Source organism: Mus caroli (assembly GCF_900094665.2).
Source record: "Mus caroli chromosome 2 unlocalized genomic scaffold, CAROLI_EIJ_v1.1 2_unlocalized, whole genome shotgun sequence".
Classification (NCBI taxonomy): Eukaryota; Metazoa; Chordata; class Mammalia; order Rodentia; family Muridae; genus Mus; species Mus caroli.
In genome coordinates this window covers 208,189-235,138 of record NW_018388434.1, presented here as the reverse complement: position 1 = coordinate 235,138, position 26,950 = coordinate 208,189, and the positions used below count along the sequence as shown (strand labels likewise).

General features: G+C 37.0%; 1 protein-coding gene and 1 pseudogene across 2 annotated transcripts in view; both read right to left on the bottom strand.

Moving 5' to 3' along the window:
* The window catches only part of LOC110287578 (sodium-driven chloride bicarbonate exchanger-like), a gene marked incomplete at its 3' end in the record, with an annotated part of 308,235 nt that overhangs the window by 84,862 nt on the left and 196,423 nt on the right, over window positions 1–26,950 (bottom strand). The window lies entirely within an intron of this gene.
* On the bottom strand, window positions 1,689–2,558 carry LOC110287577 (annotated as a pseudogene). Its single transcript, XR_002377231.1, has one exon. The product of XR_002377231.1 is annotated as a 60S ribosomal protein L7a pseudogene (transcript).

Genomic DNA, 26,950 nt, shown 5'->3' with positions numbered 1-26,950 from the left:
AAAAAAAAAAAAGAAATATGGATAATGAAAATAGATTAATAAAAAAATAAAATATGCATGGGAACAAAAGTATACTAGGCATTTTTTACACCTGATACACTTTCTAAATTTTATATATTTGAGAATTTTATGGTGTTCCTGCATTAACATTATAGTGTCTGACCTTAGAAAAGTTAAGTACATTTGGGGAAGACATCTTGTGAATGAATAACAGAACAACCATGAATTATACACTAAGATTTATTGGACCTTATGTGACCTGAAACCTAGTGGCAATCTTTCATGATCAACATCCAAATACAAATATTTTATTAAGGTGCCAAAGTTTTTATTTATTAGTCCTAAGTGACTATAATATCATGTCTTAGGTATGATATGATGCCTTTCAAAAAAGTTATCAAAAATTACTGGATAATGAAAATAGGGGTAGGTAAACAAAAAGGGGACTGCCACCAGAAAACAATCAGCTGTCCCTTAAGAGCCCTAGAAGGCTTTTCTTTCTTTCACAAACACTCCAAGATCCCCTGGATGCCCATGTTCACTACAGTATATTGACAGTAACCAATATACAGAAATAACTAACGTATCCATGGTTGTAGAAACAGAAAAAATATAGTGATATGTGCATATGACATGTATTAATATAGACATACAGATAAAATAGAATAATATTTTGACAGAAAAAAAGAGGAAACAAATTCATCATTGGAAGCAACCAAAATTAAAATGAAGGAAAATTTCCTAAAAATCTTAAATTTGAAAAATGCAGGGAGATAAGTGCAGACCTATTTGCATTCTTCTACATGCAGACATCCAGTTAGACCAGCACCATTTGTTGAAGATGGTGACCTTTTCCTAGTGCCTTAGCTTCTTTATCAAAAATCATATGTTCACAGGAATGTGGGGTGTGTGTGTCTGTGTGTGTGTGTGCGTGTGTGGTGTGTGTGTGGGGGGGGGGCGGTCAGAAAGCTTTTAGAAGTTAATTCTTTACTTCCAACATGTAGATTCTGAGATTGGAACTCAGGTTGTCAGGCTTGGCAGCACTCAGTCTTACCCACTGAACCATCTTGCCAGCCCTTCTTTCCTTCCTTGCTTTCCTTTTTAGTGAGTTATTTTATTTTTAATTATGTATGTAGGGGGTGTGCATGTGAGTACATGTATCCACAGAAGTCAGAGGATGTCATACATCCCCTGGAACTTGAGTTATAAGCATTTCTGATGTGGATGTGGGGATCCAAATTTCAGATCTTCTTCAAGAACAGTAAGCCTTCTTAACTGCTCAGCCAACTCTCCAGCCCCCTTCTTTTCTCTTTAAAGGTTAATTTAAGTCTTGTCTCCTAAATGAAATTCCCCACCTGTCTTGAATCCAAATTCCTAATCCTCCTCTTAAAACTTACTTGTCAGAATCTATTCTATGACACCTCTGTAAATGTATCACTCAATAATTTGTATCATAATAGTCATGTGCATGTTTTATATCTTGCTTAGGCCATAACTTTCTCCTAAGAAAGGCTATTCAATTTATATTTCAAAGGGTCAATGAATGTTTGCTGAGAAAAAAATGGAAGGAGTGTCTACTCAGACTATAAATTTTCTGAGGACACAAACCATATTTCTTGATTCTTTAAAATATTTTAATTGAGTGTGTAAGTGTTGAATGATACTTATTTTTCTTTTCTTTTTTTTTTATAGTTTTGTAATTATATTTAGGTACAGAAAATTTAGTGTACATTTAACCCAATTTAGTGGTGAGTTCTTTAGCCTTTGCTTTTTCCAGCTTGGCAATGTGAGCCACAGACTTAGGACCCAGGACGTTGCCTCCCCAGTGGCGACGGATCTCATCATATCTGTCATTATAATTGGTCCTAATAGCTTCCACCAGCTTAGCCAGAGCACCCTTGTCTTCCGAGTTAACCTGTGTGAAGGCAACAGTGGTGCATGTCTTCCTGTGGACCAGGTGCCCCAGCCTGGCCTTTCCCTTGATGATGCAGTAGGGCACCCCCATCTTTCGACACAGGGCAGGTAGGAAAACCACCAGCTCAATGGGGTCTACGTCATGGGCAATCACCACCAGCTGAGCCTTCTTGTTCTCCACCAAGGTGGTGACTGTATTGACTCCTGCTCGGAGGACAGGTGGTCTCTTAGTTGGGACGTCGCCTTTGCCAGCAGCTTTCTTCTCGGCACGGGCCAGTAGCCTTTGCTTCTTCTCTTGCTTTGTCTCTGGCCTGTACTTGTGGGCAAGCTTAAGCAGCTGAGTAGCTGTCTGCCTGTCCAGCGCCTGGGTGAACTGGTTAATGGCAGGAGGGACTTTGAGCCGCTTGTAGAGGATGGCTCTTTGCCGCTGCAGCCTGATGTAGCGGGGCCATTTGACGAAGCGCGTTAAATCTCNTTTGGGCTGGATGTCCTGTCCAATGCCGAAGTTCTTGGGCCTCTTCTCGAACAGAGGGTTGACCACCTTCTTGGCCTCCTGCTTCTTGACGACGGCGGGGGCCGGGGCCACCTTCTTCCCCTTGGCCTTCTTCCCTTTGGGCATCTTGCTCGGCTGCTGGAGAGAGCTTATTTTTCATAATAATGATATTAATGTAATATCCAGAAGAATATAGTCAGAAATTTTGGAATTAAAGTCAAAACATCCCCTTTTTTAAGGGATGAAATTGCTAGATTCAACGTGTGAATGCATTGTTTATTCTCTCAATGTGGAGTGAAAAGTTCACACATGTCTGTTGAATATCTATAGAAATTAAAGCACGATCTTAAATGTTATGTATGTATGCATAGTTGTTATATTCACATAAAAATCAAATTAATAATCATATGATATTATTTCATTATCATCTATTTTCAAGTTTCTGTTTAAGGAAATTTTATTCTCTGGGGCTAATCTTAGATCTTTCAGTATTCAAATGCTACATGCTAAAGCACAAAGGGAGATTTCATAAGCAAGATGATCAAAGTGGACTTGGGAACAGAGCAGATGAAATGGGCATGCTCACACGCTGATCTGAGAAAAGCTAAGAGAAATGTAAATGTGAATGAAATTTTAAGCATCAGCTGTCATTCTTTATTTTTTTCGCACACAGGAAACTATCTGCTCCTACATATGTTCCTTGTCTGCTGTCTGGCCCTTCCTCTCCACCACTCCATATAGGGATCCCAGATATATCCAGCCATAACTGTTTAGCTACTCGGTGACATTGTGTCCTTTCTATTCAGGAGCCCCATTGCCAGGCTGGAACACCAGACTCCTGACATTATGCTATCTACTCACTTTGTCTAAGAAGTTCTTAGCAACTCCCCAGGACTCTGAAGATTGGTTGTGAGAATCTGGAAACTCTACAGAAGTTCTGTTTCTGGGACAAGGTGGTTCACCTAGACCATGCTAATGTAAACTATTCCTGATACCCAATTCAAGCATCAACACTTTAAGTTTACCACGACTGCCTCATTCAGCTGGTTTACCAACTAACAGGATCAGGTAATAGGGCAGAGAGAGCCAAACACTAACTCAAGAAAGAAGAGACAAGATTCTAATACCAAATAACACTACTATCTACTAACTACAGAATAGGCTCCATCTACAAAATATAGATCACAAAATAACCAAGGCAATAGATTTCTGCCAAAATTAGTATGACGATAGTAATATTCTTTAAGAAAGGCAACTTAAATGGAGTACAAGATAATGATTTTTAAATATCAATGATAAACATGATCAAAGAACTCAAGGAGGATATGAAAAAATGCCAACATGAACACAAACTACTGAAAATTAATGAAAATAATTCAAGCTATGGAGATAATATTTTTTAAAAAGACAGACTCTGCCAAAAAAAAAAAAAAAGGACAAGATTAAATAAGCCTTACAATGAAATTTTGGAGACTCAAATCCCCACCAATAAGACTGAACAAAGTGACAAAGTGGAAGAGAAACAGGTCTTGAAAAAAACATATGGGGTGGGATCATTACAATTAAAGAAAATTCCAAATCCAAAAAGAAGAGTAGGAGGAGGGACGAGGAGGAGGAGGGGAAGGAGAAGGAAGTGAGAGAGGGGTAGGGGGGAGAAGAAGGGGGAAGGGGAGGACAACAACAACAACACAGGAACACTATAAAAACAACAAAGTTATAAATGGCAGGAACAGAAAAAGACAGATGTCAAAAGCAAAGAAAATATTTTCAACAAAATCCTAGAAGAAAGCTCCCTAATCTAAGGAAAGAGGTATCTATCAAGGACCAAAAGGCATACAGAGCACAAAGTAGGAATATCCAAAAAAGATAAACTCCATGTTTTTAGTAAAAACACTAAACATGCAGAACAAAGAAAGTATGTGGAGAGCAGCAAAAGCAGAAAGAAAATCTCACATATAAATCCAGGCCCATCAGACTAACAGATGGCTTCTCAGTGAAGGCTGTGAAAACGAGAAGTTTGGACTGTTGTTCTATTAATTATGAATGACCACATGTGCTGATCCAGACTATTTTACTACCAACAACTATCTGACATACTCAAAAGGGAAAAATTCCATGACAGAAACAGCTTTAGGGATTTACAGCCACTAAAGCACCTCTTGCATGGATCCTGGAAGACATACTTAGGTTGGAAGAGAACATTCGATAAAAGGTCCAAAAGGTTCTAAAAGAGATCCAAAAACAACACAGAGAATAAATAAATAATTACAGAACACTTAATCAAAAGATGTCAAACAAAATAACACAAAGGCAATAAAATAATTATATACTAACATATGTCATTCAATAATAACCCTTTACATGTTCTCAACTATCAATAAGAAACACAAATTAACAAACTGGTTTTGAAAACACAGGCAATCTTTTTGTTGTCTCCAAAAAACCATACCCTACAATCAAGGCTACACAACATCTTACAGTAAAATGACAGCAAAAGGTGTTGAAAGAAAATGGAACTAAAAAACAAGGATGTTTGTTATATGGTCTATAGAATATAACATGTTATATGCTTTACAGGATATGACATGTTAATACATAGCATTTGTAGGATATAATGTGTTAATATATGATCAAACAGGATTCCTCCTAAACTAGCCAGAAGAGGCAGGAAGGATATTGAATACTCATTAAAGGAAAATTGTAATGGGATATTACATCTTCAATGTATATGCACCGAAAATATGAATATCCAATTTAACTTAAAAAACAATTAGGTCTAAAACTACATGTTGAAATCAATATAGTGATGACAGGTAATTTTTTAATGCCCCATTCTTGCCAATAAACAGGCCATCCATAAAAAAAAAAAAAAACCACATCAAATCTACAGTTAAATGATTTAAATTAAATGGTTTTAATATATATCTACAAAATAATGTGCCCAATCTCTGGGCACATTTTTCTCAGCATCTAATGAAACTTTCTATAAAATTAAACATATATTGGTACATAAGAAACTCAACCAATATAAGAAAACTGAAATAACACTCTAAACATCATCTAACAACTATACTGTAATAGTGTATATCAACAGCAAGAAAGACACAGAAAGTAGGCAATACCCTTGGCAACACCAGATTGAGAAAGAAATCAAGAAGGAAATATTAAAATTCCAAGAATTGAATTAAAATAAAATACAACATACCCAAATCTTTGCAAATTAATGGGCAAATTCCTAAGAAGAATGTTTATATTAGTAAACAAACAAACAAACAAACAACCTACAGGATTCAAATAAATAGAGTAATAATGCACTGAAGACTATGGGTGGAAAAAAACAGATAATATCCAAAAGATATTAGGCAGAATGGTTAGTCAAAAAGAGCGATAAAATTAATGAAAAAAAAAAAAGACAATACAAAGAAGCAAAGAGTTAGTTCATGGAAAAGATTAATAAGATTGACAAGTGCTATTAATTAACTAAATTAATTTATGAAAACAAATTAATAGAATTAGAGATGTAATTGAAAACTTTAGTACTGACATGCAGAAATTCAGCAAATCATAAGAACAAAATTTTTAAATCTATATTCCACTGAACTGAAAAGTCTAAATGAAATGGATGGATTTCTGGACACATATGACCAACTTAAGCTAAATCAAAGTGAAGTAAATAGTTTAAATAGACTTATAACATCCAGTTAGCTAGAAATAGTAACTTAAAAATCTCACAACAACAAAGCCAAAACAAAACAAAAAGAAAAAAACATCTATGACTAGAATCACTCAACAAAGAATTTTACCAGAACTTCAAGAAGAATTAACACCAATACTCCTAAAAATATTCCATAAAAGAGAAAAGGAAGGAAGACTTCTAAAGTTTTTTTACAAATTCATTATCATTCTAATATTAAAACTAAAGAGCCTACAAAAAGGAAAGTATAAGCAATATCTCAGATGAACACATATAGGAAAAACTCCTAATAAGATGCTTACAAATTGAATTAAAGAACATATCAAAAAGATTATCTACTGTGATTGTAAGCATTATCCAAGAGATGCAGAAATTATTCAAAGTGAATACATAAGTGAATGGAATCCACCACATACACTGATGGACATAGATCACATTATCATTATATTGAATATCAAAAAAGGCTCTTCACAAAAATCTAATATTCCTTTATAATAACATTCCTGAGAGTCTAGCAACACAGAGGTCATATATTAATATTACAGAGGCAATAGAGAGAGAGCTCACAGCCAAAATCCTAAATAGAAATAAATAGCATTTCCACTAAAACCAGGAACAAAATACAAATGTCCACTCTACCCTTCCTGTTTAACATAGTACTTGAAACCTTATCGGGAGCAATAAAACAAGTGGAGGAGGTAAAGAGGATACAAGTAAGAAAGGAAGACATCAAAGTATGAGTATTTTTATATGTCTTCATGATTTGATACATAAAATAGAAAATACTCCTGAACACATTTTGTAGTCTTACTTGATCAGTAGTTAGCTACAAGATCATTTGTGATTTATGATTATCCACCATAAAATTTTAAGCCTTGACACCCTTCTTGCTATTTTAGACAACTGACAAATACTCACGGTTTTTAAACATTTCATGAAGCTCCCTTAACTCATGTATGTATTTGATAGTTAAGCATTGAGGTGTCTTTTCCTACTTTTACACAGAATGCTTCTATTTAAAAGTGCCTTGAAAACATTTTATCTCCCTTATTCATTAGCTCCTTTATAGCTATGGGTTTTCCTAAATTAGAAGTGAGTTATGAATGACTTGAGCTAGCTGTTTCATTTCAACTTTGTTAATTTTCAAGAAATTTTATGCCCATGAATGGAAGAACATTTTTATGTTTTCTGGCAGTATGCCGTGTGTTTTTTAATGATGACCACAAACAATTTAAAATATATTCATCATCTTTTTAAAGCTTTTCATTACTAAATTTTAAAACTCAGTATGCCTTTTTTTTTTTACTTCATACATTTCTCTGTGAACAATTTCTTAAACCATTTGCTTTAGCTGCTGTTTTATTACCATGGTTTTCCCATTAAAAGTGATCAATGGGACTTCATGAAACTGAAAAGCTTCTTTAAGGCAAATGACACTGTCAATAGGACAAACAGGCAGCCTAGAGACTGGGAAAGGATCTTCACCAACAGTCCATCTGACAGAGGACAAATATCCAAAATTTACAAAGAACCCCACTTGTTAGACACCAACAACCCAAATAACCACATCTAAAATGGGCTACAGAGCTAAACAGACTTCTCAACAGGGGAATCACTTTAAAAAATGTTCAAAGTCCTTAGGCACCAGGAAAATGCAAATCAAAACAATGATGAGTTTCCATCTTACACCCATCAGAATGGCTAAGATCAAAAACAAGAGATAGCACATGCCGGTGAGGATGTGAAGAATGGGAACACTCTTTCACTGCTGATGGGAGTGCAAACTTGGACAACCACTTTGGAAATCAATTTGGCAGTATCTTAGAAAACTGGGAATAGTTCTACCTCAAGACCCGGCTGTACCACTCCTGGGCATATACCCAAAAGAAATTCCACCATCACACAAAGGCACTTGCTCAACTATGTTCATAGCAGTTTTATTTGTAATAGCCAGAAACTGGAAACAACCTAGATGCCCCTCAACTAAAGAATGAATAAAGAAATTGTGGTATATCTACACAATGGAATACTATTCAGCTATTAAAAAAGCAAAGATATCATGAATTTTGCAGGCAAATGGAGAGAATATTATTGAGAATATTATCTTGAATGAGGTAACCTAGTCCCAAAAGGACATGCATGGTATGTACTCACTTATAAGTGGATATTAGCCATAAAATACAACATACTCATGCTAAACTCCACAGGCCCAAAGAAGTTAAACAAGAAGGAAGGCCCAAGTGAAGATGCTTAAATCTCACCTAGAAGGGGGAATAAAATAGTCATAAGAGGCAGATGGAAGGAGGGAACTGGAAGGGAGAGGGGAGTAAGAAGGGAGAGGGTTCAAGATCAGGTGTGGGGAGGGACAGGAGAGATGGCTAGAAGGCTATGAGAATGAATGGAAATCTGCAACTGATGGGGGTGAGGAGGTAGGGGGCATCTCCAGGATGAGACAGAGACCTGGGATTAGGGAGGCATCCAAGAGTAAATGGTGGTAACCTTGGATGTTACTCACAGCATTGGGGATGTGGAACCTGAAGAAGCCACCTCCTCTTGTAGCCAGGCAGGAATCCCAGTGGATTGAAAAAGACAACAACCCACATTCAACCACAAACTTATTCTGTCTACAAGAAATGCAGGCACTGGGGATGGAACAGGGACTGAGGGAATGGCCAACCAATAACCAGCCCAACTTGAGACCCATCCCATGGCCAAACAACAATTACTGACACGATTAATGATACTTTGTTATGCTTGCACACCGGAGCCTAGCCTGGCTGTCCTATGAGAGGCTCCACCCAGCAGCTGACTCAGATAGATGCAGACAATCAAAGACAAAGAGTGGATGGTGCTTGGGGAGTCTTATGGAAGAATAGGAGGAAGGAGTCCAGCCTCTAAGGGGATAGGAACTTCATATGAAGACAAACACAGTCAACTAACGTGGACCTTTGGGGCTCTAAGAGAATGAACCACCAACCAAAGAACATACACAGGTTGACCTAGACCTCCCACACATATGTAGCCGATGTGCAGCTTGATCTTCATGTGGGTGCTAAAGAACTGGAACTGGGGCTATCCCAAAAGCTGTTGCCTGTATGTGGGATATATTCTTCTAGCTGGGCTGTCTTGTCTGGTCTCACTGGGAGAAGATGCAGATACTTGAAGTGGCAGGGTAGGAGGGATATCCAGGGAGCACCTACCACTGAGAGAAGGGGGAGGAGTTTGGAGAAAGGATTGTTGTAGGGAAGGGGGGCAGTAAACAGAATGTGAAGTCAATAATTAAAATTAAATTAAATTAAATTAAATAGATAAATTTTAATAAAATGATCCCCACTAGGATAATTTTATATCATTTAATTTCTCCTGGCTTACCAACAGCTAGTAAAGGCAGCATTCATTTGAAAGATTTTATTTTCAGAGCCAGAGATGGTGGTGCACACTTGTGACCTCACCACATGAGAGGCTGAGGCAAGGCCACAAGATCAAGGCCATATTGGGATACACAGCCAGACACAGTTAAAAAAAAAAAAAACAAAAAAAAAAACAAAACCTTTTTCTAGTCTTGTACTCAGTTTTGAATGGTAATGTTTTTGTAAACTGAAATTAAAGCATTTGAGAAGCCAGTAGCTTCCATAAATATAAAACTTGTACACTGTTCTAGCATATTCAGTCCTATATAAGAACTCTTATAAAAGTTCAATCTTCTTTTTTAATTAAAAAAGAAGATTTTATTGTATGCAAATCAAAAATACTAGATCTTAAGGGCTGAGAATGAACATCAGTGATGGAGCACTTGCATATCTTGGGTGAGGGCCTGGGTTAGAGCCTATGTACCACTAGGAATTAAACACTATACTGTGGATCAGTAGGCATTATTAAATCTATATATCATGGGTGTATAGACATGGGCTTACAGGTAAGTTTTTCTGTTATCTTTCCCCATAATATTTAATTATGACTAAATATATTCATAATTGTAGTGGAAAAGCAAATGATGATTTAAGTAAAGTTAGTTTACATAGGATGTTGTGAAAGGGATCTTCATATGAAGACAGAGCCTTTAAAGTTTCAGAAAACAACAGTGTTATTAGTATGTTTGAACAAATATCTATAAATCAAAACAGAGAAAAGAAACTTATACTTTTCTGAGATGTGAGGCACTTACAAATTGGCCATAGTTTAAAGGTTTGTACTTAATGGAAGTGTCTTTGAAGGTTTTAAATTCTTGTTTGCATGGCCAATAGTCTGTGTTTGTTGCATGTTACATTGTATATAATTGAGTGCTTTTTCTTTGATTGTCCCTATAATCAAAAAGTATTTTAACTTAACAATAAATTTGAGAAGAAGACTGATGACTGGCATCTACGTGGGACCTGGCCTCCACACACATGGACACACATGGACACCATTCCTAGGAACACACACACACTTTTATTTTGTACACATTTGGAATTTTTTCAAGTGTTGATGTTCTCAGTAGGTTTTGAGGGAGTTGTTTATTTCTTCCTTCTAGCCATGTGTTTTTTAAAACTTCACTCTCTTAAATCTCAGGCCAAAAGATTTGAGTTTAAACATAATATGTTCAAAAAGATATCTTATACAGTGAAAACATAGACCTTTTGAATATTATATTATTCAAAAGTTTATCTAAGTTTTCTATTTGGTTTTTGCTTTTATTTATTATGTTTTTAATCATTTCTACTTGAGCCACAGGCCATGGAGTTGTGACCTTATTCTCTTTCCACTGGCTTGTCTTTCTCTGCCTTTCTTTTGGGGACCAAGGGCTCAGCTATAGTGCTTGCTCATCCATTTTCATCACCAACTATGACCTCTCCAAATTCAGGGACTGTATGCTTCTTCAGCTGTAAACTTTATTCCCTCCAGCATAAGCAGACACTTACCAAAGTATCTGTACAAGAAACAATAAAGCCTTGCTCAGTTGGAGTCTGAAATATTATTAACTTAAAAATATAGCAATAAGTAACAGCCTGACATCCTTTCCAGATTTAATTCCAATGTCTTTGACCTCAAGTCACCTAATGAATTACAATGCCTCTGTTTGTAAATATGTGAGCTGTTCCTTAGTAATATGCTTAGGGAAAAATCAACATTCAACATTCACTCGGTAATCCTTTCTTATTGCAAATATTCTGGTTTAATCTTTTATATCTTCATCATTGAAAAACTTTGATATTGATTTAAGTTTAATTCAATGTATTTAATATTAATTCAAGTAAATTTGAATGATGATAGAAGAGGAATATTGTTTTTTGTTAGTTGATAAAGTATAGTTAAATCAAAGTGCTCAAGAACAAATACCAACTGTCATCTGGGTTATAATCTATTCAATTATAAGTCAATGGTTGTAATTAGTCTGCCTATAACTTTTCATGGCTCCATGGGCAACATTGTGCTTTCTGTACCTATCATGTGACCCTCTAACTGACTTTTTCTATTTTTTCCTCACAGTGTCTTTCCATGTAATGTGGTGTGGCATTGAATTGACAATTCTTCTGGCTAATTCTGGTGGTTTCTTCTTGTATTCCAAATTAGAATCTCTAAAAGGTGATCAGGCCTTTTTCCTGAAAAAAATTCCCATTTCCCTGAATAATTCTACCACAATCTGCCTCAGTTGGTACCTTAATTTTTGTGGTCCCAAGCATTAAGCTTAGGTTTGTAAAAGAATCAGCCATTCATTTCAATGATACGAGAAAAGGGACATACATCACGACATTGAGTTTTATTTAGTATCCACCTATGAGGAAAGCACATTTAATTCCAGTAACACCTATGAGATAGATATTATTTCTGTATTATATAATTAATAGAATGAGTAGAACATGTAAATTTTCCAATTCATCTATCTACCTAAACGACAAATCCCTTATTTTTCCTTTATCAAAGCCTCATCCCTACATTAGAGAGAAGAGTATCAGTTTGGTAATCAAAGAGCTTGATTGATTGATTGACTGATTGACTGATTGACTGATTGATTATAATAACCAAAAGAAACCAAATGTTTATTTCAGACATATGAATTTCAAAATTTTACATATTCATGCAATTGGGGTTGTTATTTAGCTTCAAAAAGAAATGAAATTCTGATATATACTGTGTGTGTGTGTGTGTGTGTGTGTGTGCACGCGCGCGCGCCATACTTCAATAAAACATAGAAAACTAAGAACATCAACTCAAAGGAGAAATAGGGACAGGAATGGCATTATGGAGAATCAGTAGCCCAAGTATCTGGAGGCTTATGTCAGCATAATTCTATGATTTCTGTTTGTGTATTGGGTCTCTAGTCTTGAAGAAAAACAACAGAATCAAAACAAGTGGGGAAGAAAGACTAAAGAAAGGATGGGTGAGGAGAAGAACTCCAAGATTTAAAATGAAAAGGTTACCATATTAATAGAGGAGGTATATGAATGAACATGGACATCCTACAGACCAAACAAGAACTCAAGCAGTTGCAAGCATTCAATGGACCGAACTTGTTTCTAGTGCAAGCATCTCTCAGGGGAAAGGCAATTATAGTCAGTATAAGAATTAAAGTCAGTATAAGAATGCAAAGAACACAGATAGTAAGTATTTAGCTAAGAAAATTTTGATCAGAGATAAATTACTATGAAATTAATGAAAACCTACTGGAATAAAACTCAGAAGACTTAAAACTAACCAACTGTTATACAAGCAAAATCTCTTAGTATCCCAGGCTCAGCTCCTCATCTCTAAAATGAATATAAACCATGTATTCTGGTTTCAGAAGTCTGTGGACATCTGATGCTTGGTGGATTCATGCCACACGATGATTAAGTCTTTACCAGTACATGGCTGATGTAAAGTGTGACAATGAGGAATTATATGAGTCATGAGCACGAATGTTGGCAGCCAACTGCAGGGACAGGAAGACTGTGAGTCTTGATGTTTTCTAAGAGAGTTATAAATGGAATAAGGTGGATGGTAAGTGATAATGAGGATTGGAAATAAAGGGCATTCATCTCAAACAATATGAATAAAGGGAAACTAATTTGATATTCTTTAAGAACTTAGCTTTTTTTTTTTAAGAAAGGAGGTACTTTTTAAAGACACAAGTCAATACTTCTGGCTTCTTATTGAACTGAGAATAGTTGAAAACATTAAGTTTTGCCAGCCTGTTATTTGTCCCTTAAAATATTAAAGTAAAAATTATTCATCTTCATGTATATCTGTTTTATTACCATCATCTGAATACTCATCTTCTCACTTCTTATCATGAAGGGCTTCAGGTAGGTTTCATTGGCTCAGATCTTTTTAGCATGCATACAGGGTTATAAAAAAATATCCCTTAGTCATTTCACAATGACTATACATCCAAATATCATATCATACATGTAAATATACAAAAGTATCTGATGAGCACACCATGATAAAGCAGGGTTAAATAAATAATATTTCATAAAGAGTATTTTATCATATTACACCCCTGTTTAATAATCTGCTATAGCTCTCTTGCCATCCATATCAGACTCCAGCAGACTCTTCCTCTAATCTCAGATCCCCTTTCAGCCTTGACTCCTGCATTCTTCAGCTTTAACTCTCCATCCACTCTCACAAGCACTTCTAAGCAGGCCAAAACAACCTTCCTTTAGCTCATTTATCTCCTGTATCCAACACCCACAATGTAATTCCAATCCATATGTCTTTGCTGTATTTTCTGTCTCTTGGAAATATATTATCATATACTGTTCATCTTCTAAAATACACATACTATCATATTATTTTCATCTATTAAAAATACTATCTGCATAGCAAAAAAAAATAGCTAAGTGTTCAGCTATTTAATTATTTATTTATTCAGTTATTTACTGTTAACTGAGTATACATGACAGCAGTCCTACCCTGAAGAAGAGTACGTTCCATGGAGAAAAATGTATAAATAAACCAAAAATGTACAGTCTCTCTGAGCATAATGCTTAATGTTCCATAAGAGCACAGAGGAAAGGTATTTAAGCCAGACATACCTGGTGAATGAGAAACCGCTACTCAGTGTAAATGAACCTTCATCAAAGTCTTTAAGGCACAGAAACACAAACAGAAATGCCATATGCAAGAGCATGAAATATCATAATTGGTCCCAAAAATGGAATCAGTGGAGGGTTTGTGGTGACTCTATATACACTGAAAGAAATGTAAGATATGAAGCCAGAAATATAAGCTAGGGGATGGTGATGGCTCAGCTGGCACGCTAAAGAGCTTTGATGTTGCTCCAAAAATCGGAAACTGGGAATTCTTTGTAGGAAAGTAAGTTCAAGAGATGAGACTCAAGAAGATGATTCTAATACAATGATGAACAAGGGTTATTCAAAACAAAGGCAGAGACTGCTTTGAAGGCATAATCATCACATTACTCATACAAGCAAACACACAAAATGGCCTACACTTATTATTTAAAAGGTAGGCATTGCAGGTATTTATAAAATAAAAATAGTGATGAATTCGTGGGAAGCAAAGAAAAAGAGAGTTTCTAAAGATTTTCTGGGAAGGACAATATAGCCACACCCAGGGGTGCCATTCACACAATACTACAGACATAAACATGGAATATAGTTGCATATGCTTTTTGATCATAACTAAATGTTGTTCTCTGAGGCAATGTAAGGTACAAATGGCCTAAGAAATTTTTAATTAATTAATTAATTAATTTTTAATTAAGTCAAGTCCCCTTCTAGTATTAATATTTTCAATGTGTATGTTATACTAAAAAAAGTATAGGAAAGTAGAGGAACAGTCCTTTCCATTTTGTAATGATTAACATAAAATTTGTACCACTAAACTTGAGAAATTAAATATTTTAATTCCTAAAATAAACAATTTCGTTAATTTGTAATATAGTTCTAAAGATCTGTGAGGGCTACAGTGTGAGTTTCACAGATAAGCCAATGTTACAGTATCTCAACACTCAATATATCATCAGACATGAAGCATAAAATAAAGAAAAGGAAGGAGAAGACTGGCAGACATGCAAATACCACTACCAGGCAGCAGCACGTGGGCAATGAAGGGCTGAATCGTTGTAAATGGTGCTTCAGCATCTGCATCCGTAAGCCATACCCACACTCTTCTCTGAGGAATATAAGCGTCACTCTTTTACCCACTATAACCCCTAATTACATTATAACGACATTATAATACAAGGGGACACGCACAAATTACTATTTCTATAATTTCAAGTGACTCATGAAACTCATGAAACCTGCACAGTCTTAGGCACTCAAAGTGTAGCCAAGATGTTTAGCATCAAAGGTGGTTCACCAGCTGCTTAAAGTAAAATAGAAAAACAAATTCTAATTTTAGATAAAAGTAGAAAAATACATTACTTCATTCAGGCAACAATAACATGAAAGGCAAAGAAGTGCAGAATCAAGACATATTATGCTAATGATAAAAGAAAGCTTCAAATAAACAGTATATGCTCAACATGGTTTTCATAAATTTTCAATAATTTATTAAAACAATGATTTTTAACTTTAAGCATACTATTAAGTACTTAAGATTTAAGTAAAATGTAGAAATAACAAGAAAATATAAGAGGAAAAGGGATAGTGTAAAAGTCCATTATAAAAATATATTTCTTTGGCTTCAGGCCTCCATCTGCTCCCTGGAGATAACCCTGTGCCACAGCTCTCCTTACTCAACACACCCAGAGAGAGTTGGTCTCTCACGAGTACTGACACACCCAAGATCACAGGTGAGACCACCACTATTGCTCTGATAGCTGGCCAAGAAGGGACCTGCCTGGAGTGCACAGGGCACAGAAACCTCTGGTTTCCATCTGTGCCCTAGAGATAACTCTGTGCCACAGCTCTCCATACTAAATTCCAACCAGAGAGAGAGCTATTCTTCCGGGAGTGCTGACAAACCTGAGATCACATCTCTCTGCACCCCATTACTGCCTAAAGAGAGCTGGCCTCCCAGGAGTGCTGACACACCTAAGATCACAGGTTCACAGGCTCACAGGAGCCAAGCTCCAGTCAGAGACAGCAAGAACAGCTAACACTAGAGATAAGCAGATGGTGATAGGCAACCCCAAAAACCAAAGCAATAGAAACCAAGACTACTTGGCATCATCAGAACCCAGTTCTCCAACCACAGCAAGCCCTGGATACCACAACACACCAGAAAAGCAAGATACTGATTTAAAAATCACATCTCATGATGATGATAGAGGATGTTCAGAAGGACATATATAAATCACTTAAAGAAATACAGGAGAACACAGGTAAATAGGTAGAAGCCCTTAAAGAGGAAACATAAATCCCATAAAAAATTACAAGAAAACAAAACCAAACAGGTGAAGAAATTGAACAAAAACCAACCAGGATCTAAAAATTGGAAATAGAAAAAATAAAGAAATCACAAAGCGAGACAACTCTATAGATAGGAAAGAGTTCGGGAGTCATAAACACAAGCATCACCAACAGAATACAAGAGATAGAAGAGAGAATCTCAGGTGCAGAAGATACTATAGAAATCGTTGACACAACAGTCAAAGAAAATACAAAAACCTCCTAACCCAAAGATTCCAGGAAATCCAGGACACAATAAAAAGACCAAACCTAAGGATAATAGGTATAAAAAGAGTGATAATTCCTAACTCAGCAGGCCAGTAACTGTCTTCACAGAATTATAGAAGAAAACTTTTCTAACCTAAATAGTTGCTCATAAATGTACAAGAAGCTTACAGAATCCCAAATACACTAAACCAGAAAAGAAATTCTTCTCGACACATAATAATCAAAACACCAAATGCACAAAAAAGAAAAAAATATTAAAAGCAGTAAGTTTAAAAATGAATGAATGAATGAATGAATGAATAAAAGGTCAAATAACATATAAAAGGAAACCTATCAGAATTACATGAAACTTCTCAACAGAGACTCTAAAAGCCAGAAGATCCTGGGCAGATGTCATAGAGACACTAAGAGAACACAAATGCCAACCCAGGCTAATATACCCAGCAAAAATCTCAATTACCATAGTTGGAGAAACCAAGATATTCCATGATAAAGCCATATTTGTACAATATCTTTCCACAAATCCAGCCATACAAAGGATAATGGATGGAAAACTCTGACAAAAGGAGGAAAACTACAGCCTAGAAAAAGCAAGAAAGTAATCTCCCAACAAACCCAAAAGAAGAGAGCCACACAAACACAATTTCACCTCTAACAACAAAAATAACTGGAAGTAACAATTACTAGTTCTTAATATCTCTTAACATCAATGGACTCAACTCCCCAATAAAAAGACAGAGACTAACAGACTGGATACATAGACAGGACCCAACATTTTGCTACATGCAGGAAACGCACCTCAGTGACAAAGGCAGAAACCACCTCAGCGTAAAAGGACAAAAAAAAATTTCCAAGCAAACAGTCCCAAGAAACAAATTGGAGTAATAATTCTAATATCAAATAAAATCGACTTTCAACCAAAAAAGATAAGGAAGGACACTTCATACTCCTCAAAGGAAAAATCTACCATGAAGAGCTCTCAATTCTGAACATCTATGCTCTAAATGCAAGGGCACCCAAACTCATAAAAGAAACTTTACTAATGCTCAAAGCACATACTGCACCTCATACAATAATAGTAGGAGACTTCAATACCCCAGTCTTATCAATTAACAGATCATGGAAACACAAACTAATCAGAGACACAGTGAAACTAACAGAAGTTATAAACCAAATGTATTTAACAGATATCTATAGAACATTTCATCCCAAAACAAAAGAATATAACTTCTTCTCAGGACCTCATGGTACCTTTAGTTCTCTAAAATTGACCAAGCAATTGGTCACAAAACAGGCCTCAGCAGATACAATAAGATTGAAATAAACCCATGTGTCCTGTCAGATCACCACAGACTAAGACTACTCTTCAATATCAATAAAAACAACAGAAAGCCTACATATACATGGAAGCTTAACAACTCTCTATTCAATAATAACTTGGTCAGGGAAGAAATAAAGAAAGAAATTAAAGACTTTTTAGAATTGAGTGAAAATAAAGGCACAACATACCCAAATTTATGGGACACAGTGAAAGCAGTGCTAAGAGAAAAACTCATAGCTCTAAGTGCTTCCAAAAAGAAACTGGAGAAATCATGCTATAGCAGTTTAAGAGAACATCTGAAAGCTTTAGAACAAAAAGAATCAAAAACACCCAAGAAGAGTAGATGGTAGGAAATAATCAAACTCAGGGCTGAAAGTAGAAAGACAGATAACTATACAAAGAATCAACCAAACCAGGAGCTGGTTCTTTGAGAAAATCAACAAGATAGATAAATCCTTAGTACGACTAACCATAGGACACAGAGACAGTATCCAAATTAATAAAATCAGAAAAGAGACACATAACAACAGAAACTGAGGAAATTTCAAAACTCATCAGATCCTATTACAGAAGCCTATACTCAAGGAAACTGGATCTGGATGGAATATACAATTTTCTAGAGAGATAACAGGTACCAAAGTTAAATCAGGATCAGATAAACCATCTAAACAGTCCCATAACCCCTAAATAAATAGAAGCAGTCATTAAAAGTCTCTCAACCAAAAAAAGCCCAGGGCCAGATGGATTTAGTGTAGAATTCTATCAGACCTTCAAAGAAGACCTAATACCAATATTCTCCAAACTATTCCACAAAATACAAACAGAAGGAACACTTCCCAATTCATCCTATGAAGCCACAATTATGCTTAAACCTAAATCACACAAAGACCCAACAAAGAAAGAGAACTTCAGACCAATTTCCTTTATGAATATCAATGAAAAAATACTCAATAAAATTCCCACAAACTGAGTCCAAGAACACATCAAAATGATCATTCACCATGATAAGTAGGCTTCATTCCAGAGATGCAGGGATAGTTCAATATAAGAAAATCCACCACTGTTATCCACTATATAACCCCCCCAAAAAGATCACATGATCATCTCATTAGATGCTGAGAAAGCATTTGACAAAATTCAACATCATTTTATGTTAAAAGTCTTGGAAAGATCAGGAATTCAAGGCCCATACCTAAACATAGTAAAAGCAATATCTAGCAAACCAGTAGCCAACATCAAACTAAATGGAGAGAAACTTGAAGCAATCTCATGAAATTCAGGGACTAGACAAGGCTGCCCTCTCTCTCCCTATCTATTCAATATAGTACTCAAAGTCCTAGCTGGAGCAATTAGACAAAAAAAGGAGGTCAAAGGGATACAAATTGGAAAGAATGAAGTCAAAATACCACTATTTCCAGATGATATGATCATATATTTAAGTGACCTCAAAAATTCTACCTGAGAACTCCTAAATCTGATAAATAACTTCAGCAAAGTGGATGGATATAAAATTAACTTAAACAAATCAGTAGCCTTCCTCTATTCATAGGATAAACAGACTAAGAAAGAAATTAGGGAAACACTCTTAACAGTAATCACAAATAATATAAAATATCTTGATGTGAAAACCAAACAAGTGAAAGATCTTTATGATAAGAAGTTCAGATCCCTGAAGAAAGAAATCAAGGAAGAACTCAGAAGATAGAAAGATCTCCCATGCTCATGGATTGCCAGGATTAATATAGTAAAAATGGACATCTTACCAAAAGCAATATAAAGATCCAGTTCAATCTCCATGAAAATTCCAATTCCTCACATACTTTGAAAGAGCAATTCTCAAATTCATTTGGAATAACAAAAAACCTAGAATAGCAAAAACTATTCTCAACAATAAAAAAAATTTCTAGGTGAATCACAATCCCTGACCTCAAGCTGTACTATACAGCAATAGTGTTAAAAACTACATGGTATTGTTACAGAAACAGGCAAGTAGATCAATTGAATAGAATTGAAGACCCAGAAAGAAACCCATACACCTATGGTCACTTGATCTTTGACAAAGAAGCTAAAACCATCCAGTGGTAAAAAGACAGCATTTTCAACAAATGATGGTAGTTCAACTGTAGGTCAGCATGTAGAAGAATGCAAATCAACCTATTCTTATCTCCTTATAGAAAGCTCAAGTCCTCCACATAAGACCAGATACACTGAATCTAATAGAAGAGAAAGTGGGAAAGAGCCTAGAACTCATGGGCACAGGGGAAATTTTCCTGAACAAAACACCAATGACTGATGCTCTAAGATCAAGAATTGGCAAATGGGACCTTGTAAAATTGCAAAGCTCTGTTAGGCAAAGGACGCTGTCAATAGGAAAAAACAGCAACCAACACATTGGGAAAAGATCTTTACTAATCCTACATCTGATAGAGGGCTAATATTCAATGTACACAAAGACCTCAAGACTCTAGAGAACCAAATAACCCTATTTTAAAATGGAGTACAGAGATAAACAAAGAATTCTCACCTGAGGAAACTCAAATGGCCTAGAAACACCTAAAGAAATATTCAACAACCTTAGTCATCAGGGAAATGCAAATCAGCACGATGCTGAGATTCTATCTTACACCAGTCAGAATGGCTAAGATCAAAACCTCAGGTGACAACACATGTAGGCGAGGATGTGGAGAAAGAGGAACACTCTTCAATTGCTGGTGGGATTGCAAGCTAGTACAACCACTCTGGAAATCAGTCTGGTGGTTCCTCAGAAAACTGGACCCAGTTATACCACTTCTGGGCATATATCCAAAAGATGCCCCAACATATAGCAAGGACACATGCTCCACTATGTTCATAGCAGCCTTATTTATAATAGCCAGGAGCTGGAAAGAACACAGATGTCCCTCAATAGAGGAATGGATACAGAAAAAGTGGCACATTTACAAAATGGATTACTTCTCAGCTATTAAAAACAATGAATTCATGAAATTTGCAGCAAATGGACGGAACTAGAAAATATCATCCTGAATGAGGTAACCCAGTCACAAAAGAACATACACATGGTATGTATTCACTGATCAGTGGACATTAGGAAAAAATGCTCAGAATATCCACAATACAACCCTTGCCAAAAATACAGTTAGAAAAACTCCTTGAGGTTTCCCCTCCTAATCGCATTTAAGTCAGGAAGAGCTGCTTCCCTACCACATAATGTAACTTAACATTGACAAAATCTCATTAAATTCCTACAACTTTGAAAGAGACATAAACACTGATAGTTGACCATTTAGACAAATGTCCCACTTAAAGGTGTTTGATTTGGCTGAATGTTGAGATTTTTTTGTATGTTAAAATGAACTTTTTTGTTTTTAACAAAGGTACTTTCTTTAATTCTTTACCAAGTTGTCCTTCTAACTAAAGTGTTTGCCCTTTAATATAAAGATTTTTTTGCTTTGTAGTCTGGTGCATCAACACAGACATGCACTGCTTGCATAAGAGAGGCACCAAATGCAGGTGCACATTGTGGAAGACAGAAAAGATAATTCTCTTTCTGAATTAGGGTAAATATAAATGGGTTTGTATTCAGTTATTTCTTCACCTGAATGCCATTTTTCATCATTATGAAAATCAGACACTGTCATCAAATTCCAAGTGACCAACTGGGAGAGTTCCTATTTCATCAGCAGTGTTTTGTAAACTGCTACCAAGGTTCCGTTAGCAGCAGGACAGCTTCCTCCCAGATACTGTACCAAACTATCTAGCCATAATCATCATGAAACTGATAGGGAAAGATTTTATCCCATTACATTCCAAATAGGTAAAGGAATTTTCCAAACACTTATTCAAAATGAAGGCAAATTTCTCGCTTTAAAATGACTACTACTGGGGTAGGAGTGACTCAGAGGGTAAACTACTGAGGAAATTCCATCAGGAGTTCAACAACCAGAATCCAAATAAAAAACAAGCAAGCAAACTAGGACAAGAATGATAATCGTAACAGGATATGCCCACTGGTGTCAAAATGTTACAGGATTCAACCACAACTTCCTCATTAGATGTAGAGCCCACTCCACAAGAACTGACTAAAAAAATACTGTGGCATTAGTAATTTTCCTTTGTATCTGGGGGTCTCTGATAATTTTTAAAGTAAATTTTCATAAAAATAAATAGCCTAACACCAACAGAGCTGAGTTTCTGACATTTAATAAGTAATTCAGCATACCACATCCTCTGTGGTATAGATCACACCATCTACAAAATAATATCTCTTCTACCTTACTTTGAATATATTGCAAAACTGCTAACCCATATACAATGACTTGGAGATATGAGAAAGGAAAGGTAATCAATATTATTTTTTGTTTTTTATTCTCTGGTTCTATTTGAAAAGTATACATGTTCTGCTTGTTTTTATTTTTAACTAAGAAAAGTTTAACTTTTTTCCCGAAACGTATACATTTCACCCTCAAGTATGACATCCTCAGTGATTGCCCACTGTCACTAAAGTTTAGTTTTCTCATCACATTTAAATATATAAACCATTTAAAATTTTCAACTAAAAATAAAAAAGTTGGATGAACATATTTCTCACAGTGAGTCTGAGACTGCAGAGATGCCACCATTTCCTCCCCTGCAGGAAGGAGACCACCCTAAGCCTTTCCCTGTGACAAGGAAGCCCAATGGCAAATGCCACAAGGCCAGTACAGCAGGAGGCCAGCATTGGCTTTCTTACTCCCTTCTCTTTTGTCACATCCTCATCCACCCAAAATCCTTCCTTTTTCCTCTAAGTAAATAGGCTGAGCTCCAAGTGCCCAGAAAGCAAGGGACCACGTATAGCCTTGTTTGTTCCTATTTTTTAATTGAAAATAGATTATTTTTCATAAATTATACTCTGTTTCCCCTCCCCCAACTTATCCCATCAGCTCTCTGCATACCCATACAAATCCAAACTCTTTCTCTCTCTTATTAGAAAACAAACAGGCATCTAATAATAATTAGGAGATAAAATAAAAACAAAGAAACCATAATAGGACAAACAAAAGTCAAAGAAAAAGCACAAGAAACTCATGCAGACTTAAAAATACATACATTTGGACACACAGGAACCCTGTTTTATAAAATATACTATATAAACATACTATAAAATCATTCTATATAAACAAAAGATCTGTGTGGATTCAACAGTCAATCCTGTCCTAACCTTCCTCCCCAGACTCAGTCTGTATATCCCCACGCAAATTTAGCAGGCACCACCACCTAACCCATAGGACATACCTGCCAGAAAACCAGGGAAACTAACCTCAAACCTGTTCTCTCTCTGTTACCCCAGATCCAATCCCCTAGTTTCATCCTCAGCTCTGCAGCAGAAGATCCACAGAAGCCCTCCCTGCCCCTCTGCTCCTATCTCCTGTGGATCCCATAGATCTCCACTCCTCAGCTCACTCCTCTGTCCCAGACCCCAACCCAAGCATAGACCTTATGCTAACCTAAAACTCACTCCACTCAGGATATCAAGTAGGCTGAAGGCATATCCACAGCTCTCCTACTATTTCTGAGATTGAGAGTCAAAACACAACCCCCCCACACACACGCATCCCTAGCTCTGTACCAGGAAACTTACTGCAACCTCACTTTCTTTTTTGACCCTACCATCAACAGATTGCAAAGACCTTCTCCCCCAATCTTCCTTCCCCCAATTCATCCCAGATTCCCAGCCTCTAACACCATCAGGCATGCCTGTGAACACACCAGCTGAGCAGGCCAGTAAAACAGAAAACACATAGCCATCACACTCTCCAGAAATCCAGAGTGGAAACACAAAAGAAAGAACAAAACACCCACAATAAAAGACAAACCTAGAAAGCAGCATGTTGAACTATTATCATCCCAAACCCAGACTCCTGGTGCTAGTGTGAAAACACAAGCCAACATCCAGAGCAGTGTGTCTCCACAAAAGCCCAGCTATTCTACCACAGCAGGCCCTGGATATTCCATTATAACTGAACACAAGAAAAAAACCTTAAAACCAACTGGGTGAAAATGATAGAGGTTCTTAAAGAGAAAATGAATAAATCATCTAAAGAAATCCAAGAAAATGCAAACTAACAATTGGAGAAGAACAATAAATCCCTTAAAGAACTGCCCCCACCCCCCAAAGCACAAACAAACAATCGAGGAAATGAATAAAACTGTTCAAGGCAAAAGGAGATGGAATCAATAAGGAAATCATAAAGTAAGGGAATTGGGAATTTGGGAAATAAATAATTTAGGAATTTGAGCAAGAACTACAGAAGTAAGCTTCACTAACAAAATATCAGAGATAGAAGAGAGAATCTCAAGCACTCAACACATGGGAAAAGAAATGAATACATCAGTCAAAAAAAAAGTTAATCTAAAAATATCCTGAAATAAAACATCCAGGAAATCTGGGAAACTATGAAAAGACCAAATCCAAGAATAATAAGAATAGAGGAAGAAAACATATCCCCACTCAAAGGCCCAAAAATTATTTTTCAACAAAATCATAGAAGAAAATTTTTCTAACCTAAAACAGATGCCAATATAATTAGAAGGAACATATAAAACACCAAATATGATGGAGCAGAAAAGAAATACCCTTCTCTACATACTAATAAAAACACTAAACATACAGAACAAAGAAAGGATATTAAGGGGAAAGAACAAATAACATAAAATGGAAGACCTATTCACTTGACACCTGACTTCTCAACAGAGACTTTAAAAAGTAGAAAGGCCTGGACAGATGTGCTGCAGACTCTCAGAGATCATAGATGGAAGAGATAACAGCCCATAGTCCCAGAATACAATACCCAGCAAAACTTTCAATCACCATAGATGGAGAAAATAAGATATTCCATGAAAAGCCAAATTTAAACAATATCTATCTACAAATCCAGTCCCAAAGAAGGTGAAAGAAAGAAAACTCCATTGTAAGGAGGTTAACAACACTCATGAAACACAAGAACTAAATATTCTCACATCAGCAAAATCAAAGGAAGGAAAATGTACACACACACACACACACACAAATTCTCTCTCACACTCTCTCACACTCATACACATAATCACCATGGCCGCTAATAACAATATTGATGACATAACAGGAATCAACAATCATTGGTTCTTGATACTTCACAACATCAATGGTCTCAATTCCCTAATAAAAAAGACAAAGACTAACAGACTGGATGGTAAAATAGGACTTAATCTCTGATATCTCCATATATATCCTCAACATCGAGGATAAACTTTATATCAGAGTAAAGGGTTAGAAAAAGATATTCAAAACAAATGGATCTTAATAGCAAGCTGGTGTAGCCATATTCACATCAAACAAAATAGACTTTAAACCAAAAGTAATCAGAAGGGTTACAGTACTACATACTCATCAAAGGAAAAATCCACCAAGATAACATTCCATCTACACCCAACACAGGGGCACCCAAGTTTGTAAAAGAAACACTCTCCGCTTAAATCAAATACTGACCCTCACACGCTGATAGTAGGAAACTTCAGTACCCAACTCTTGAAAATAGATAGTTCATCCACAGAAAAACTAAATGGAAAAATAATGGAACAAACATTTACAAACCAAATGGATCTAACACATATTTACAGAACACTTTACCCAAACAGAAAAGAATATACCTTTTTCTATCCACCTCATGGGACTTTGTCCAATATTGACTACATACCTGGGCACAAAGCAAGTCTCAACAGAGAAAAAAAAACTGAAATGACTTCCTGCATCCTATCAGACCACCACCAATTAAAGCTAGATATCAACAATAACAGAAACAGCACAAAGATTACAAACTCATGAAAATCGAACAACTTTCTACTTAATAAAAAGTCAGTCAAAGGGCACAGAGTCAGCTGACACCCGCGAGCTACCCACAACACCAGCCACGGGAGCTTAAGACTTCTGGTGAGTGGAACACAGCTTCTGCTCCAATTCAATCGTGGGGGACCTGAGACTGCATTAGTTAGGGAAGCAGAAAACCCGGCCTGAGTAGGGGCACAAGCCCCTTTCGGTCCGACCAGCATCGGAGTAGCTAGGGCGCAGAGTCAGCTGACACCCACCAGCTACTCACAACACCAGCCACGGGATCTTAAGACTTCAGGTGATCCGGCCACCCTCCCGGCCAGAGGACAGGTCCCCAACCGGGCCGAGAGCCCTTTGCCTCAGGATCAGTGGAAGCCATCTTGGTTCTGGGACTCCGCTGAACTTAGTCTGCACAGGTAAGAGTGTGCACCACAGAAGCTGACAGCTTCTGGGATAGGCGGGAGCCACAGAGCCTCTGAGGCAGCACCCTTTTCGGGCTCCAGACATCAGGCAACCCTCCCGGCCAGAGGACAGGTGTCCGCCCAGCCCGGGAGCCCTTTGCCTCAGGAGTGGAGGAAGCCATCTTGGTTCAGGGACTCCACAGAACTTAGGAACTTAGTCTGCACAGGTGAGAGTGTGCACCACAGAACCTGACAGCTTGTAGGACAGGCAGGAGTCACAGAGCCTTTGAGGCAGCGCCCTTTTCAGGGCCTAGACATCCGGCCACCCTCCAGGCCAGAGGACAGGTGTCCACCCAGCCCGGGAGCCCTTTGCCTCAGGATCGGCGGGGGCCATCTTGGTTCCGGACTCCGCTGAACTTAGTCTGCACCAGTGAGAGTGTGCACCACAGAACCTGACAGCTTCTGGGACAGGCGGGAGACACAGAGCTACTGAGGCAGTACCCTTTTCGGGCCCCAGACATCCGGCCACCCTCCTGGCCAGAGGACAGGTGTCCACCAGGCCTGGGAGGCTTTTGCCCCTAGATTGGCGGTAGCCATCTGGGTTCTGGGACTCCACCAAACATGGTCTGCACAGGTGAGAGTGTGCACCACCCAAGCTGACAGCTTCTGTGACCCGCCAAAGCAACACAGCTTCTGGGAAAGGTCCTGTTTTGGGCCTTCATCTTCGGCCA